Genomic DNA, 12,291 nt, shown 5'->3' with positions numbered 1-12,291 from the left:
TGGCACCATTTCAATATTGTTGTAACAGGTGAGAACACATACAGCCTGGGGAGGAAATAGCATTTTTATTGACTGACAGATTGTGGTACTACATTACATTGAACATCCCAATAAATATGAAGTGAGCCTTGCCTAAAATATGGCACTGCACCTTGCAAAGGTTAGCAGTGCAGTGGTCATTTTATCAAGGTTGAGGTTGTCCTGCAAAGCTTTGCTTTGTTGGTCATGAAGGTAAATAAATAAGTGAATTCAAATTGTATCTCAAATCTTAGGTCTGCCTACCTAGAGCAGGTACAGATATGCTTTTATCAGCTTAATTGGGCTGTTTGAGGAAATAGGGTAACAAAAGCAGAATCTCTATCAGTATCTCTGCTGCAGGGCTCAGCAGACACACGCTGCCAGCACAGCTGCTGCTTCCACGATCAATCACCCCCACCACAAGCTGCATGAGTGTATGTACACACAGTCAATGTGTGTCTGCAGGTACATATCCTCACTCTCAAGTCTGGTTCCAGCTGTGGCCTTCAACTCTTTCTGGAGCACAAACAGAACTCTTTCTGGAGCACAAACAGTCCTCAGCAGCTGCTGGCAGTACCAGCAGTCACCCCACTGCCACTTCCCTTCAGGCTGCGCCTCTGGCCTGCCTAGAACCAGACTGAGGAAATACAAAGTGGATAAAAAGTTCTTAGGCACAAATTTGACACTTAAGATTTTTCAGAGATCTGAATTACATCTCTGCTAATTATACAGCTAGTTTTTCTCACTCTGACAACTTCATGACTGACATTTCTTTGCCTCAGATTTCTGCACTGATGTTCCACCCCTACAGCAACCAGTGCTCAAGTACTCATTGAGTATCATTACTCATCAAATACCATAGCGAGTAAATGTTCTGTGTTGCTACAACCAAGGCTTGAAGGCTCCATTGTTCCATGAGAGATTTTATCACATAAAGACCTTCAAGGGACTGTGTAGACTGGCCAGATAAGTCTGGATGGAATGACTTTCTTGTCTTGCAAAAAGATTTCAAAGGTCTCAGGTCTGGGTTTTTTTCATGCACCTTGATGAAAAGTGATTTGGAAAAAAACTAGAGGTCATATATTTTTCAGAAATTACTTCTATACCTGTCAGAACATGTATCCCAAATTAGAAAGATGTGAATTAAATCCCCCTTCTGGTTCTTTCAGAACACGAATTTCCTTCAAAAACCATTCCCTCTGAGAAAGACATTTCACAAATAAGTTTAAAAAAATAAATTTGCAAGTTTCTTATGTTTCTGACATTAAAATTTTGCTCTGGACTATCAGACAAAGAGGAAAATCATAGCAACTCACATTTAGGTTAGAAACATCTATATTTAAACTAATCTTTCACTGAAAGAAGACAGCCTCAAGTGCAGACAGAGCTGACCATTTCATCACCTGCCTCTGCTCATGTATGATGGTGGGTGGCCTAAAACCTGTCCATTCCTGTCCCTCAAACAGCAGCACAAGAAGAAAGCTCTTAAAAGCCTCGACCTCCCCTCCCATGCCACTTGTGCCTTCCGTGAATCCAAAGTCTGGCTGTTCCTCCCCTGAACGACAATGCTGATATCAGCTTCTACAGCTGAGCAGCTCAGAGCCAGCCTTGGCTCCTAACTGGCCAGGCAGACCTTGAGTCTGCCAGGAATTTTGCTGAAACACTAATGAATGAAAAACTGGAGATATTTCTCCTGCTTGTTATGTCAGCAGCATGCACGTGGGCCCTGCAAACACTAAGGAGCAATAAGAAAACATCAGCAGAGTATTCACACATCTGTCACTCCACCTCTTTAGACACTGCAAGCTACTGGTGCTAGCAAAAGTTTCACAGTCTCTCCTGGGTTCATAAATCTTGGGGCCTATGTAACCCTAAGTATCCCTTAAACTCTACCTTACGTTTGGACAGACCCAGCACGGCATTTCTTTCATGAAATGCACGTTACACAGAGCCATAGGTAAGACTCCTTGGATGAAGCACAGTTGGAACGTGTTCTGGGGAAGTAAATATTTCACCACTAATTACGACGCTGCTCAGGAACAAGGACGGAGAACATCAATATTTAGACAACTAAAGAAAACATATTTGCTACACACGAACACCCTTGTTCAGCTATAGCCAGTAATTTCTCCAGAGCTTGGGGCTTTGGTAGCAAATGGATGAGTGGAGAGTGGGATCAGAAAATAAATCACTGCCTGGGAAGCTCCTCTCTTAAGCAGAATACACTGATATTTCTTACAGGAGAGAAAAATGCTTACTTGGCTTCACCTATGACACAGGTAAGCCTGGTGGGAGCAAACAGCAGAAGGAATACCCTGCCTCAGGTGTCACGCTGTGCCGTGCAGCTCACACTCCATCCATGGTCATCATTGCTCTTCGTTTTCAGAAGCCTGCACATTCTAGAAGAAACAGGCTGTTTCCACTAATAAAACCCCTACAATGTGTTAAACTGATGGAAAGCATGAAAATGTGCATGGAAAAGTAGGGGGGAGGATTCCCAAAAGTGGTTTTCAGTTTTAATTTCTTCCATAGTCTGAAGAAAAGCTAACCCATATTATCTCTGCAGTTGCATCAGCCAGTTTATGTTCTTAAAATTCATGGAAATAATAATTTTCAAAACAGCATTTAAAGGCCACATTGTATTCCAAGCCTTTTTTTAATTACGAGACAGAAAAATCAGCAGATCAAGCTAGAAGGAGCCAAAACTCACAGAAGTTTTAAGATATCTCCAGCATATCCAGGATTTGGTCCAGAGTTTGCCTTGTAGTCTAATACCCTAAAGGCTTCTGGCAATGACAGAGTACAGTTTCTCTTTTTTCATAGTGAGAGTCACATGAATTGATAAATATTGCCTCATTTGAAAGCTGGGTGCTTAGTCCCTGGTTCTAGTAACACTCGGCAGACTTACGACTGATTAATTGACAGGCATTTGGGATACCTAGGGATGAGTATCAACAACAAAGTGAAATGTCAGCAAGTGAGTGAAATATATTGCAAGGCTTGTGTGGATTATGAGAAGCTGTATTCTCAAACAAGAGAATGAAGTCAAGGGATAAGCAAGTGTAGAATCAGGGCATGCAGCAGGATAGTGATAATTAAGTCCAGAGAGATCATTTTATAAACATAGATTTTATGGCTTTACTCAGATGCTCATCTTTTTTTGTATAACTATTGAATGAGCGCTTCGGTGGCTCGATGCCGCGTTTATTCCACAGGGTCCCTCGTGGAGACGCTCAGGCAGCGCTCTGCCAGCACCTACACGTGCCCACGATCTCACCTTCGCAGGCGGTCGCGAACAGCCCCTCACACACAGTCTGTGCAGGAACCGGAGACAGGGAGGCGAGAGGGGTTCTCTGCATGCGATTCCGAGGTGTTCAATGGCTACACACCCGAAGGGAACAGACGTAAGAAGAACACAAGACCAAAAGCCCACACCAGCTTTATCCCGAAAACTCCCAAAGGCGGGCAGAGCATCCAAAACCAATGGTCTGAGGGCCAGGGGGCAGAGGCAAGGCTGAGTGACATAACAGGGGCCAATGGGAAAAGGGATGGGAGGGGGGAGAGGGCCAGTGACCAGCAGAATCTAGACAAAGGAAGAACTTTCTGGCACGGTGTTGTAGGGGGAGATCACTTTTAGGGCAACTTGGGGGGTGTAAAGTGGACTTAGCCACCGCAACATATAACCAGTAGGTTTATTCAAAGATCATGTTGGTAATCAACTCAAGTAAAAGTGGCAACATGAGGAGAAAAGGGGCTGCATAGTGGAATGGTTAGGTTGAAGAAAAGCAAAATTACAGTCTCCCTGCTGCCTGCTAATGATTAACGACCTCAAATGTGATCCATAGAGGGCTCCAAAAGAAGCTGTCTTTTGAAGTTCAAGAAGTTTCACATCTGTTATGTTCATTTACAGACATAATTGTGACCAAATTCGTATCTAAAAAAACATTTTGTCTGTCATTTTGGGCTCAATTTGCAATCCTTTTCAGTAAATATATATATATATATATATATATATATATATATATATCAGCAAGTAAGCGATAATCGATAATGTCCCTTAGGTTAAAATTGTGACGTCAGTGTCACCCAGAAAACAAGATGTGTTAATTGCCCAGCTGCAGTGCCATGAAAATAAACACATCTATTTATGAGAATTACCTGTTCTTACGTACCTGTTACTGGGTGTCCCATAAGCAACATTTTACTTTTATAATGAGGCTAGCCCAAAAAGAAAATGAAACAAAATAAAATGTTTCATATTTCACCACAGAGTTTTGCTGGAACAACTGTGCATGGCTTTGGGAGGGGGCAGGAGAAAAGCATGGTGATAATTGCTGCGAATATCCAGTGTTAAACCACCATTCCTTGAGATGCCTGGTTTCCCAGCTGTTCCCCAGGCACAATACTGTGCGATCAGTGCTCCACACTGCATGTAAAAATGAAATTACGGGCTTCCAATTTGCAGCCTCCAAACCCCTAAGGAGTCCATGGAGTGATTTTAAGATGTCCAAGACAGGGGATTACAAAAGCAAGCTCCTATGCTCTCTATATAGTTTGGGAAGGAAGTTTTTTGGTCCACAAATTGCTAGAAATTGAAATTCTCTAAGTAAAGTCTTTAAACAGGCTAATGGGAATGATAACTACAATCACAAGGCGTGACCTGTCGTCTCATAAGACCGGCACAAGCGACTGTGCCATCAGAGGCTCCCTCAGCCTTTCTGCTGCAAACACCAAGCCAGAACCTGAGAAGCCTTTGTAACAGACATTCCATTAAAAGGTGTGCCCAAAACTTATAATTTCAAGAGATGAGAATTTCCCTACCTCCATAACTTTTCAATAATAATAATAATAGACAGAGGCGTACACAGTTTGCACAAAGCACTTCAGTCTTTGGGTTTCGTAAGCTTAGAATCAACTGGAAAATTGAAAAGAAGATTCAGTGTAGTGAGAGCTTACAACTAGAACTATCATAAATTACAATGAGAATAAATGTGTATTCATTTTAAAAATTGTAAAGTCTGATCTCACATTTAAGCTATTGTTTCATTATAACGGCTTTTAACTACCTATAATTACGTATTGGTTACTATTGTTCAGACCATTTTATATGAACACATAAGGCAAATGCTCAGAAATAAATCCCAGACACTCATTATTTTTAATAGTGCAATGCTTCTTCTGTTGTAATTACTTGGGTACAATGACTATTAACCTATTCAGCATTCCTAGAGAAATTTAAGTCAAAAGCAATCTGATTTACTTTAAGGTAAGGGCTTCCCATCTCTGCTTTCTCTCCCCCTTCTCTGCTCAAATAAATATAAATGCGTGTTAGCTACACAGAGAATCAATGAAATTATATTAAATTTTCAATTCAGCCAAGTGTCTGCAAATTCAACTAATTATTTATATGTTCAGTCCTGTTGGTGCTGCGGTTGTTGTAAAGATCAACAGGCCATCTCTTTAATGTAACCAGTATCTGAGGTTTTTACATGTCTGTTTCATTAAATTTGAAACATTTTGTGGCCTAGTTAAGTGGCGTAGACAGTTTTCTAATATTTACTGGAAATTGTGAAAAACTATTTGGTCTCCTGAAATGCATTTTATAAAGTAGTATATTTTCAGTAGGTGCCAGTAGCTTAGTACACATGCTTTAAAAATATTTGGATGTTTGGAAAACCATTACTGACTGAGTTTACTTCCCATAGGACTTCTGTGAAAAGCTTTGGTGGAGGTTGGAGAGCAGCAGGTTCTTTCAGACTCCACACAGCAGGCCCTGCTCCAGGAAACTGTGCAAAGTACCCCCAAAATAACATCATTCTCCCTATTCCAACTGTAAGAAAGCAATTAGCTTGATGTTAGCAAATCCTGACTGGGACAAGAAAAGCCCGCCCAGAGACAATGGGCAATGAATTTCAATCTGTAATATGGCAAACATTGGTGGAAATACTTCAAAATCAACATGAATCCTCAAGGAAAAGTGTTTGCTGCAAAGACCTGCCTTCCGCGGTTGCTACACACCCCGCAACATTTATCAGAGGAGTGCAGGTAACAACCTCACTTCTCCTTGGCAGACATGCTGCCTCTGTGAACTCAGCTTAAAAATGTACATTACTCATTTCCACTTTAAAGGTGTCCATTATTAGCAAAAATGACATATTGGTAGAGAGAGAAACTGATCTGCAAAATTATTTTCAGGGATTTCAGCAGAGCAATTAGAGGAATTTCTGGACTACAAAGACTGTACTGTGTAACATGAGATTTCATCTTGACTGATAGACCTGTCAGGATTTCCATACAAAAATACAGCTGTGTTTCCCTCCTTGCCACCCCACCTTTTAATGAGTTATATGTGACATTTTCTTCTTTCCTGTATTTCTTATTAGCACCTTACCCAGCTTTAATCCATTTTAATCCTTCTGTTGTCCCACTGAGCGGAACAGATGTCCAGCATGACAGGAGAAAAAGGGACAAGCTGATGCCATATCTACAGGACTCAGGAGCCACCAAACAGAAATGCAAACCAAATTAAACCTCTAAAACATACCAAGTGCTCACTGGGCAGGGGGAAGCAAGGCTAACCAGTTTTAAGTTCTGGTACATCATGCCATCTGGTACATACCCTGCATTAGAAGGTCCTTAAAGATCTTCTAGTTCCAACACACCTGTTGCACTGGAACACCTTTCACTGGATTGGGTTGCTCAGAGATCCATCCAACCAGGCCTTGAACATTCCCAGGGATGGGGCATCAACAAGTTCTCTGGGCAACCTGTTCCAGTGCCTCACCACCCTCACAGTAAAGAATTTCTCCCTAATATCTAATCTAAACCGCTCTCTTTCAGTTTGAAACCATTCCCCATTGTCCTGTTACTATGTGTCCTTTAAAAAGTCCCTCTCCATCTTTCCTGTAGGTTCCCTTCAGATTCAAAGGCCACAATTATGTCACCCCAAAGCCTTCTCTTTCCCAGGCTGAACACACCCAATTAGCCTTTCCTCATAGGAGAGGTGCTCCATGCCTCTGATCATCTTGGTGGCCTCCTCTGGACTCACTCCAACAGGTCAATGCCCTCCCTGTTCTGGGGACCCCAGAGCTGGAAGCAGTGTTCCAGTTCCTTCTGACTGCATGGATGATGCTGCTCCTGATGTGAGTTCACTCTTCAGTTCTGCTGTTTGCTGTAATAGTCAGCTCAGACACAGCCATGCCAGCTGCACTGGGAGGGAACACAAGCACGCATAAACAGAACATTCAAAATAATTAGATACCCACAACACTGCAAATAACTTAAATAGGAGTTTTCACACTCTGAAGAGTGGGATGGAGCTGCTCATGGCAGATTTTTTGTGGCTGCATCTGAACTGACTATTGTAGCAAACAGCAGAACAGAAGAGTGAACCCAAAGCTGGAGGAGCCTGGCACCATCCATGCAGTCAGAAGAAAGATTTCATTTTTTACCTTATGTATGCTGTACTGCAGCGCTTACACACAGACCACACCCAGCCCTGAAGGCTGAAGCAGAGGTTATGTTGTGATAGAGGAGTGGGAACAGTTCCAGGTGCACTGCTGGAAGCACAAGGATTTGAAGGTAGTATCAAATGGTAGATGGAAATCTAGCATCACTGGATCAACATGAAATCCAGAACACAACAGAATTAGCACCTAGGAGTGTCCCAAACAGCCAGAACTTTTAGCATCAGTATGCTAGAGAAGGCTACCTGAAATATTTTTTTCCATTATAATGCAAAGATTTTGCTCAGGTAAAATACACCTTTACAAATCATGTGCCTGAAAAGAGAATTTTCATCATTGCTCATTGTCATTGCAGGCAAGCTTGGAGAAACCAGATGAGACACTCTTCTCCACATGCTACACTGGAGGAGATACAACACATGTGGTATAGACTGATGCAAATGGGCCAGAACTGGGGTAAGGAGTGATGGTTCCCTCCACCTCACAGGTGAGGAAGGTAGACAATTTGCCACAAATCACCAGGGAAATTCAGGGCCACATCTCAAATTGAACATAAACTGTCCCAGGCTCTGCAGCATGATTTCTGCGTGGCAAGAAAGGAGATGTTCAGTGGGACAGCCCCAAGAGCAGCAGTGGGGCAGTGCCTGCTAGGCCAACATGAATCTGATACATTTATTAGGAAGGGAAAATAAATTAGTGAATAAATTCACTCTTGTCCCAACATATAAGGGTGTCCCCATAAAAAAGTGTCCCTGCCCACTGCTGGCATATCACAGAGAGATTAAGGGTTTAGTGGAGCAGAAAAAGATGGTGTCAACAGCAAAATCTGTTACTGCAGCTGTGCCTCTTCAGAGCATTAAACTGCAAACTGGGTATTTGCACCCTTCTCCACAATTTCGTGGGAGACCACACTAAGGATACAAGAGAAGTCCAGATACAGGCTCAGCCCTGCCAAAACTTCATTGTAAATGGAGAGAGGGGTTTGCAATCAGCTTGTAAATCTGGAAATATTTGGCGTTAGGCTCATGTCTGTCATTAAACTGTGGCAGTTTCTGGTAAGCAGGCAAGACTATGTTTTTCTCATAACTTACTGGTCTTGCCATCATCTTCCAGTTCACTAAGGCAAAATCTTATTCTACCTACCTCTGATGGCATGTGAGCCTTCTCTTTCAGGCAGGATTACCCAGCTAGTCCCTATTTACAATCCTTTATCATGCAAGCTGGATACTGTACCTGCTTGCACATCCTGAAGATGTGACTCTTCAGTTTTTCATTATTGTCTCTGAAAACCATTCTGTAACCTTTTGTAATGCAGGTAGATAAAACTGTTCTCTCACTCCAGGCCCTATAGTATTTTAATTTTTCAAATCTTGAGTAAAGCAAATAAAAAATCATATTAAGTGACTCTTTTTACTGCTGTTCATACCTAAGATATGCCATTTTGTGGTGCATTAATAAGAAATAGGTATGCCAGAACAAAGAATTACTAAGCTTCACCCACAGTGCATTGTAACAAAGCATTTATTTCTGGCTGTATTCAGCTCACAGTGCGTCCTGACAACTGCCACTGGTGTGTGACCTCCTGAGCAGTCCTCCTTAGCACAGTTTCCTAGCCTATCATTTCACAAAAAGAAATTACTATGGAACAGCTCCCAAATGAGCACCTCTCCCTGCAACTCAAATTCAGGGGATGAGGCAAGAGACAGAACATCTGCCAGAGAACTGGAGATTTTGTATGTTGATCAGCAGTGGAGAGCAAATAAACCATGTTCTGAAAATAGAAAATTGACTTCCTCCAAATGAGGAGAGATTATAAGCATCTATGCTTACTCTGAAAAGGAAAAGCAAGTGACTGACTCTGCATGCAAGAGTATGCAAGTCAAAGGCAAGGTAAATTCCCAGCCTCTATATTGTTCAGCAGGCAGAGGAAATGCTCCCTTTCCCACAAAGGCTGAGGTTTCTGGATGATGGAAACACTATCCCTTCAGTGTAGGCATTACTTCAAGGAGAAAAGTAAAAAATAAAAAAATAAAATAAATTGCCTTTCTGACTTTTTTGGTTGGTACCTTTCAGGCTCTTGGATGCTGTGTCCTTGGAACTGAAAGCTCAAATGTGACTGCAGAAACAGAATTTTTCTTCTTTCTTCTTCAGTCATTTGTCAAAAACAAATGCATTTGCTTATTGATCTACCTGTAGAGAAACACAAAGAAATACTTCAAATATCCATTCCAAATCAGAAACAAAAGGTAAAAGCCAAACAACTGGGTGCCTGCTCAAGGGTCATAAATTTCTTTATGCAATTCTGTTTCTCTAACAAGCTTCTTTTCCTGAAAGTACTTTTTAAACTTGAAAAAAAATTCTCTACTTTAAAGCAATTCTGGAATGGCAGAAAATAATTGATCAGAGTACTGTTTTGAACATGTTTCAAGTGTTCATCGTGAAGTTTCCTGAATGTATTTGACTGGTAGCTCTGGAAATAAAAACTAGGGCTAGAAAGGGAACAGAATATGCTGGCTGTTTCACTCCAAACACATCTCTTAAGCCTCACACAAAGGAACATATCCAGAGTGGGGAAGACAGCTCTGTCATTATGTCAAAGATGAATAAAATACCCAGGTATACATTTTGGATGTTCAAGTATTGAAAAACTATTTGTCATTAATTATTAGGCTGCATGTAGAAAGAGAAATTAACAGAAAAAGGGGTTCTCTTATTCCCTAGTCAACCAAATCTGTCAAGCAAAAGTTATTTTCATAGATTTTTTTGTCTGTGTAGTAATTTTGTATATTACAAATTGTTAACAGTTAGTTATGATTATAAAATAATTCTTAAAATATGAAACAGATCCGTTTTATGGCATCAATCCAAAATCATTTGGTGCAGCACATAAGCTAGTATATGAAATTTGCTGAAGCCAGGGTTTCACTCCAGCTATAAAATCACAAGACTAGAATACAAAACAGACCATTCAAATACAAAGACATTTATGAACCTTAACTACCTGTGTTTAGAGACTATGAGATCAGCGATGCTCGGAACAAGAGGAAGTGTTTACAAAGTATACGCAGTCCTATTCTTTGATCAATCCATAATAATAAAAATACTTTATATTTGGGGTATTTCATCCAATCTTCAAGATCTCTCATAGAGGAGTACAATGATAAAACATGGGGCTGGCTTTGTCTTTCACAACACTGAAATCAATCAAGTAACTGTATGCAGTCCAGAGGGATGATAAATCATGTTTGTCACACCTACAACCAATTTTCGGGGGGGGGGGGGGGAATCTAGCAATTTAGAGGAGCCTAGATGCCTTATATTTATTCTTCCCTGAAAGCCAGAAGTGAAGACAGAATGCATCTCTCCTTTATCTTCTTTTTTTTTTTTTAATTAATAAACATCTTTGTAAATAGAGCCTTTCTATTTAGAGCTACATTTCTTACTACAGCTGAAGCTTCTGCTTGAGGCAGAAGCTATTTGAAATGTTTGAAACAGCACTCTGGGCTCCATGTAGTGACCTAGACTGTACTTCATAAAATGAAGTTATATTAATCTCAGCATTTATCAGGAAGCATGAAAAAGGTTAAAATGCCTTAGATTTTTTATGAAGAACAATATCATGAAAAATCCTTCCTATTATATCTGTTTAATTTACTATCTCCTTCTACATATATATTCTAGTTACAAGATGTTTGTTTTCTTTATTGGTAAATCCTAGACAATATGAGATTTTAAATTAGAAAAAATACATGCTGTTGTGAGCTCTTAGTTGCAGAATTACTTGTTTCCGCTAGATCTCCTAGATACATCACTGAGCTATATAATCCTAATAAATATTCAAGCAGGTCAGTCTCAAATACAGATGCTTACCAGGCAGATGATGTTTCTCGAGCTAAGAAAACACAGGAGAGTAATTTTCTCTGCATCATCTCCAGCCACCTTTGGTTACCCCCAGCCAAAATTAACAGGCACACAGAAGCATTCATGCAGGTTCAACATGAGAGGTGAACTTGTGCCTCTGGGTGTGCCGTGAGACTCATTAGTTGCACTGCAACAGTGACCAAACAAGTCTCCGGAGCGCTGGGACTGAAAACACAACCTGAAGTCCGGGGTAGAAATAAACCACATACTAAAAAGACACAAGAATAAGAAATATGAAATGCACAGAAGAACATCTGTGTGCAGAAATATCAAACACAGTAAGACTTCTGTTCAGATAAACAAGGACAGCTAGAACGTGCTATTTTGAGAAGGTGAAAGTAACAGTTAGCAGTTGTTTCTCATCATACAACATAATGATATGATCAGGCCCCCAGCTTAAAAAAAGAAACATTTTTTCATGTAATACAAAATCACATCATGGAAACACAAGAATGCCAAGGTGAAAAATGTAAGTTACTTCAAAAAACTGCTTTAAAATTCACGGACTACCCAGAAAACAATCACTGCCCACTTGTTTCCTTCCTTTCCTAAGCATCCAATGAGTTGCAGCTGCCAGGGATGAGGTATGAACTAGAAAGATATAGGACTCACTCAGCTTCATCAGGTAGCAAAAATTCATTTCAATTCAAAATGCTCAGTGACTACAAAGCAGCAGCAACAGCAATGAAAATTTAAGATTAGCCCATTGTCATAGGTTAGCAAGCATAGTCCCGGAAGGGATGTCCTTGCTAAGGGGTGCTGACAGCTTCCTCTGGGACCTGATAGAACCTATCAGCTGGTCAGTTTGAATATGGACAATTCTCTAAGCCACTTAAAGTTGTGATCACCTCTGTGATCCACACTTAAGAATAGGCAAACTCCCCCC

At 40.8% G+C, this 12,291-nt stretch overlaps 1 long non-coding RNA gene across 1 annotated transcript; it reads right to left on the bottom strand.

The window, feature by feature from the left end:
• Nucleotides 1–3,544: 3,544 nt before the first annotated feature.
• Nucleotides 3,545–12,131, bottom strand: LOC116442097. The gene is made up of 3 exons (XR_004239378.1): nucleotides 12,018–12,131; nucleotides 11,355–11,613; nucleotides 3,545–9,674 (listed from the first exon to the last, which is right to left on the bottom strand). It is a non-coding gene; the product is annotated as an uncharacterized LOC116442097 (long non-coding RNA).
• Nucleotides 12,132–12,291: the final 160 nt, after the last annotated feature.

This window comes from Corvus moneduloides, chromosome 3 (assembly GCF_009650955.1).
Source record: "Corvus moneduloides isolate bCorMon1 chromosome 3, bCorMon1.pri, whole genome shotgun sequence".
NCBI lineage: Eukaryota > Metazoa > Chordata > Aves > Passeriformes > Corvidae > Corvus > Corvus moneduloides.
The sequence above is the reverse complement of the archived record's forward strand: the minus strand, read 5'-3'. Positions and strand labels throughout refer to the sequence as shown.